Source organism: Sceloporus undulatus, chromosome 1, assembly GCF_019175285.1.
Source record: "Sceloporus undulatus isolate JIND9_A2432 ecotype Alabama chromosome 1, SceUnd_v1.1, whole genome shotgun sequence".
Taxonomy (NCBI): Eukaryota; Metazoa; Chordata; class Lepidosauria; order Squamata; family Phrynosomatidae; genus Sceloporus; species Sceloporus undulatus.
Window position 1 is genome coordinate 177,028,668 of NC_056522.1, and position 6,655 is coordinate 177,035,322.

Genomic DNA, 6,655 nt, shown 5'->3' on the forward strand with positions numbered 1-6,655 from the left:
CTCTTTTTAATTAAGAAAAACTTAGCAGGAAGCAGCGGTCTGATCACAAATTAGACGAAGAATCTGGAAAACCTGATGGGAGACAAGCCACGTGAGCAAAACCATCTAATCAATTTGTGTCCTTTAGCTTTTAAAAAGTCTGTGAAACACAAAATGTTAGAAAATGTTTTATAGTTGGAACTTTGTTGTTTTACTAACCGATAGGTTACACTGGCCAACTAGAGACATGTTCATTACTGTTATAAGCATGTCACTTTCTAGTTGGTGTTGTTTTATACATCTAAGAATCCCTAGACCTTCAATCTCTCCTGTAGATATGCATTTCAACTAAGAATAAATGACTGTTTTGACTAGAGCCTCCCCCCATATCTCCCTTTGCATTATGAGAGCTGATCTCACCCCCCAATTACTGTATAAGGACTTGGCTGGAGCCTCTATTTTCAAACAATTCCCTAAAGGTACCTTGTTTTTCCCCTTACACTGTAGACCCTGAAGGAAATACCCCGGGGAGGTGGAATTGACACATCATTTAGATTGAAAGCTGAAAGCTCTCCTGAAACAGTACATTATAGTTTTGGGTTGTTGGGTGAACAGTTTGACGACAACTGCAGTCTAAACCAATTGCTTACAAAAATGGTTCCACCAATGGATTTATGGTATTCACTTCTAAGTAAAGGCATTAGGGATAGAGCACCAATTAATCAGATAGGGTAACAGGCCTCAAGGCTGAGCTAAACTATAACTGGTACAACCATTTTTAGAGCTCTCTAGTAAATTTTATTGTTCAGATTAATTTTTTTGTCTCAGCACCCCTTGAAAGCGTTTCCAAACATTTCAGAATTCCATTCAAGGGGTAAAGATTCCTTTGAATACGTTTCTAATAAACACAAGTATGTATGTGAATGCTATCAGTGCCAATGTTGTTAAAATGTGGCTCTAGTGCCCCCCAAAACTGTCTTCGCAGCCCTCAGCTCCTTCAGACTCCATGGAACAACCATATTCTGGTCCCAAAAGAGGATGCATTGCATCTCCTAGAAAATTTACCTTTTCAAGTGGTTGCATGGCCCCTTGCAGTGTTTAATATTATAAAATACGACTGTTTTTCAAAACCAGAAATGGACTTCTTACTATTTCCAGGGGTCTTGTTTTTTGAACCAGTTCATGTTTTAAGATTTTCAGGGGAGGCCTTTCTTTCACCTCCATCAACATTTGCATTTGGTGAGGACACAGGAGAGAACTGTGGGGTCACTAGGATTAGTGTCACCCAGTGTGGTCACTCATGCTGTCACACACACGCAAATAAACCTCTCCCATACCACACCAAACTGAATCCTTAGTATTGCGCTGGGCACCACAATTCAAAAAGGACATTGAGAAACTAGAGCGTATCCAAAGGAGGGAGACTAAAATGGTGAAGGGTCTTGATACCATGTCCGATGAGGAACACCTTAGGGAGCTGGGGATGTTTAGCATGGAGAAGAGAAGGTTAAGAGGTGATATGATAGCCCTGTTTAAATATTTGAAGGGATGTCATATTGAGGAGGGAGCAAACTTTTTTGCTGCTCCAGAGATGAGGACTCAGAACAATGGATACAAGCTGCAAGAAAAGAGATTCCACCTCAACATTAGGAAGGACTTCCTGACAGTAAGGGCTGTTCGATAGCAGAACACACTTCCTTGGAGTGTAGTGGAGTCTTCTTCCCTGGAGGTCTTTAAACAGAGGGTTGATGGCCATCTGTCGGGGATGCATTGATTTAGATTTCCTGCATGGCAGGGGGAAGGACTGTTTACTGCTGCTCCAGAGAACAGGACCCGGAGCAATGGATGCAAGCTCCAGGAAAAGAGATTCCAGCTCAACATTAGGAGGAACTTCCTGACAGTAAGGGCTGTTCGACAGTGGAACACACTTCCTTGGAGTGTAGTGGAGTCTCCTTCCTTGGAGGTCTTCAAACAGAGACTAGATTATCATCTATTGGTATGCTTTGATTGAGAGTTCCTGCATGGCAGGGGATTGGACTGGATGGCCCTTGTGGTCTCTTCCCACTCTATGCTTCTAATATTTTTGGTACAAATATCACTCCTAAATTGTAATTCCCCTATATCACTGAATGTAATGGTAACAGTTGCGTCACAAACAACTAGCACAATTAAAATTATACTTTCAAATTACAATATCATATGCACAGCCTAAATGTTTTTACATATACATAGTTTCATGTGCTTAAAATGAAAATTTGGTGATTTTTAAAAATAATTTATTTCTTTTTTAAATTAAAAATTAATTTTTTGAAATCTGAATTTTAAAAAAACAACAGCCACAGGCCTCTCCTTTCTCCTCCCAGTGAGCCTCACACCACTCACCCCATCTCTTTAGCATTTTAATGGGACACAGGTGAATACACAGCCCGTTTCTGCCAAAAAGCAGACGTTTGAGGAGCAGTGGTGTCACCCCTGTTTAGGGTGTCACCTGGCATCCCCTGAATCTCCTAATGCACCTGGCTGGGAGAGAGCCTTCTTGGTGGCTGCTCCTAGGTGGTAGAACTCGGTCACAGACTAGGCAGGCCCTTTCTGTGCTCTCCTTCCATCAGTAGGGAAATATTCTTTTATCTGAAAAGCCATTTGGCTCAAGGTGGCTACACAGAAAGGTCTCTTATTGGTGTGTGTGCCTAGGAGCAGATGCACTGCACTGTACTTTTGGATCTCAGAGGAAGCACCTTTTTGTATTGCTAATGGAATACAAATTTTATCTCCTGGACTCTGGAATGCTTTGTTCCTAGTGCCACATGGCCAGGAGGATGAGGAAGGGCATGTCTGCATAGGTATCCCTCCACACCATCTCAACACAGAACAACACAGCAACATCTTGTCAAAATGCAGGCATGTGACTAACATCATCACAAAAAAAAAAAAGCTTTAAACAATTCTCCTGTATGATTTTCAGCACATTTGCCTGCTGAAGCAACCAGTGGACTTCCAAAGATTGCATCATGTATTTTGTGCATCTTGGTTGGCCCCATAAATGTATCACTGTTTTGTGGCTCTGGGATGTTATTGTACTGCACTTTTATTGTTAATGTAATATTTTAAAATGATGTTATACTGTTTTAAAACATTGATATTTTAATATGGCAGTTTATTTAACTGTTCTAAAACCCTTATACTTTGTTTTAATCCATGTTGTGAGTTGAATATAAATTAAATTAAAAAAAATACATAAATAAATGTGGGGTGTTGTGTTGTTGTTTTTAAATCTATGCAGAACCCTGAAGGCAGAAAATTGGCCTCCAAATATGCAGCAGATGCTCCTCCAGTTTGGACTATTCAAATTCTTTGACATGCATTACTTTTTGGCAGCTTTTAGAAGCACCAGTTTGACTATTCAGCATCACTGCAGGTGAGTGGTTGAGACGGAAAGTGTGGAAATGAAGGGCATGTCACTAAGATTGGGGCCGGGAAGAGATGCAAACCAAAAATACTTTATGATCTTTAGGACCAAACTAAGGAGTATATCACACTGAGCTTTTGGGTGGTTTTGTGGCTCAGTTCCAGCTCACTTCCGAAGTGACTGCACTTCCAATGATGCGGTTTCATGTCATAAAGTGACTGTGTTATCAGACGCCATTGATTTCTATGGGAGCCCCTTGCAAAGTGCTTCAGCAGTGTTTCTGAAGTCACCCCTCATTTTGGTAAAACTGGGGAAAAAGTGACTTCAGAGAATTTGCTTCCAGGCTGCCTTCGATTGCACTGCGATTTGGTCTGGTGTGGAAAAGCACTCCGATGCCCCCCCTCTTGGCCCCTGTGTCCTGCTGCTCTGTCATCCCCCTCCTCCTCCTCCTTCATGCCATCTCCTCCTCTCTGCCAACCAGCCGATCCCATCATCCCCTGCGTCCTCCTAGAGCCCGATTTGCTCCCCTCCTTCAGCCTCCCACCAATCCCATCATCCCTGCCTTCTCCTAGACCCCCATCTGCTCCCCTCCTTCAGCCTCCCACCAATCCCATAATCCCTGCCTTCTCCTAGACCCCCATCTGCTCCCCTTTCCACCCATCCCATCACCCCTGCCTTCTCCTAGACCCCCATCTGCTCCCCTCCTTCAGACACCCACCAATCCCATCATCCTTGCCTTCTCCTAGACCCCCATCTGCTCCTCTCCTTCCACCCATCCCATCATCCCCTGCCTTCTCCTGCATCCCGATCCTGGCCCCAGGGACCCCCAGCGACCTATCCCATCATCCCCTGACAGCACCTGCATGCCGATCCTGACCCCAGGGGCCCCCAGAGACCTATCCCATCATCCCCTGACTGCACATGCATGCTGATCCTGGCCCCAGGGACCCCCAGCGACCTACCCCATCATCCCCTGACTGCTCCTGCATCCTGATCTTGGCTCCAGGGACCCCCAGCGACCTATCCCACCATCCCCTGACTGCTCCTGCATCCTGATCCTGGCCCCAGGGACCCCCCGAGACCTATCCCATCATCCTCTGCCTTTTCCTGCATCCTGATCCTGGCCCTAGGGACCCCCAGCGACGTATCCCATCATCTCCTGCCTTCTCCTGCATCCCGATACTGGCCCCAGCGACCTATCTCATCATCTCCTGCCTTCTCCAAGACCCCATGAAGGATGACAGCTAAGGAGGGGGCAGGGAAGAGCCCCGCTGAGCATGTGCAAGGGGGCCGATTCGAATCGTTGAACCCTCAAAGTATGCTCTGCTGTGGTAATACAATGTGCACTCACTCCCCTTTGCTTGAGTCCGCATCACGTGACATGCTTGGAATCGAACTGACTTCGCTTGCCCCTCACTTCAGAAGGACAACAGAAAGGCAACCAGGTGTGGAAAAACATGACGTTTTAACCTCAATCCGCATTGCTAGAGAGGAGTGACTATGGATCTGGTGTGGAAAAACATCACGTTTTGCATTGCTAGAACAGGAGTGACTATGGGTCTGAGCTGCAATCCCCCCCCCCCATGGGTATTTATAGTCATCAATACCTGGTAAGGCCTCAGTAGTAAATACACTCTTCCCTCCACATTTGTGGCTTTGACTTTTGCAGATGTGCTTATTCACAGATTTGATTAATACATTCTCTCCAGGAATATCTAGGCCCTCCAGTGCAACTCTATGGTCAACTTTAACCAAACATCGCATGGAAAGACCTAGAGATTCCTAGAGAGAGCACTCCACTGGGCATTTGTAGCTCCTCCAGAGCAATTCTATGGCCAATGTCTGGCAAATGTTGACCACAGAGTTCCACTGAAGGACCTAGAGATTCAAAGAGAGGTGTTCTCTCAGGTAAAACCATAGTGTTTTTGTTATCTGCGGTTTTTCCACATTCATGGGAATCCTGTGCCCCTAACCCCAGCATACGTGGAGAGACAAGTGTAGTTAAAATTACTACTTTTCCCAATAACTGAGGTATAACTACATTACATTAAGTCTGCAGACTTACAAGGCATAGCTTCAAACTTTCAATACTTTTACAGGAAAGTAGTCTTGGAAGACTATCACAGGGGTCGAGTACTGGGATGTGTGCTGTTGTGGGCACTGAGTGGATGGATGGGAAGAGAGTGTGTTTTCTACTAGACCATTAAAGTAACTAAAAGTAACAGCAGCTAAGTTTTTGGGGTGGAGGGTGGGGGCTTGATACTGTAACTTTGCTTTAAAAATAACTTTCCAAACTTAGCACCTGAGAAGTATGTGTCTTTAGATTATTGAAAGATTTTAAAAACCGTGCACACTTTCCCCTAGCATCACAGCCCTGACCCAATTCAGGCTATGGTTGCTTTTGGAAGAAGTGTAGAAAAAGTTGGGAGACTGATTCAGAGATTTCCAATGCTATGTGCCCATAGTGTGACAGTTCAGCTCTTTCCCATTATGTTCCACCAGTTCATTACAATCCTCTGTTGATAAGAGACAGCCTGAGTGGGTGCATGCACAGACACAGACCCATGTGCCACACGTTGCAGTGAACTGTGGCTCATTCACTGATTTCTGCAATAATAGAAATCTATAGTAGAAAACAAGTCGCACATTAAAAAAAGCTTACAAAAATAAGTGTTTTTATTGCAAGATTCCTTCTTTCAGGAAGAGTAAATTCTATTCACTTGGAAGTACCAGACTTGAATAGTGACACATGAGCTGAGGCAAAACATATAAGAAGAAAATTTGCTTTCTGAGTATCAAGTAATGACAAATGGACAACTAAGGCCCCATACAGACACTTCTAATCACTTTGGAGGGTATGCTATTTAAATGATGCATGCATCTTAAGATGCCAGAAGCCATGCCGAAGCCATGCTCAGCCCTAAGGACTGGAGTGCAAGTTTGGCGCAGCTTCCAGACTCTTAGTATGCATGCATCATTTAAACAGCATACCTCCAAAGTGACCCGAAGCAGCTTTATTTTGGCCTGTCTGTATGGGGCCTGTGGGATTTTTCAGTGAGAAGTACACTACAACTCTTTCCACTTTTTGAACTACAGCATATTTGCACATTTCCTTGAGACACTTTTTGGAAACTCTTATAGAGCAATTTGGCTAGAGCTGAACTATGACAACTGAGACTTACAAACTGAATACAAATATTTGGACGTGAAGGCATACTGGCTTCTACAGTAAGCAGCATGGATTATGATGAAGCCTTAGGTCTTTAATAA

At 44.2% G+C, this 6,655-nt stretch overlaps 1 protein-coding gene across 3 annotated transcripts in view; it reads right to left on the bottom strand.

Annotated features, from left to right (window-relative positions):
- SERTAD2 (SERTA domain containing 2) overlaps nucleotides 1-6,655 on the bottom strand; it is a 130,844-nt gene that overhangs the window by 22,336 nt on the left and 101,853 nt on the right. The gene's annotated exons all lie outside the window — the stretch shown is intronic.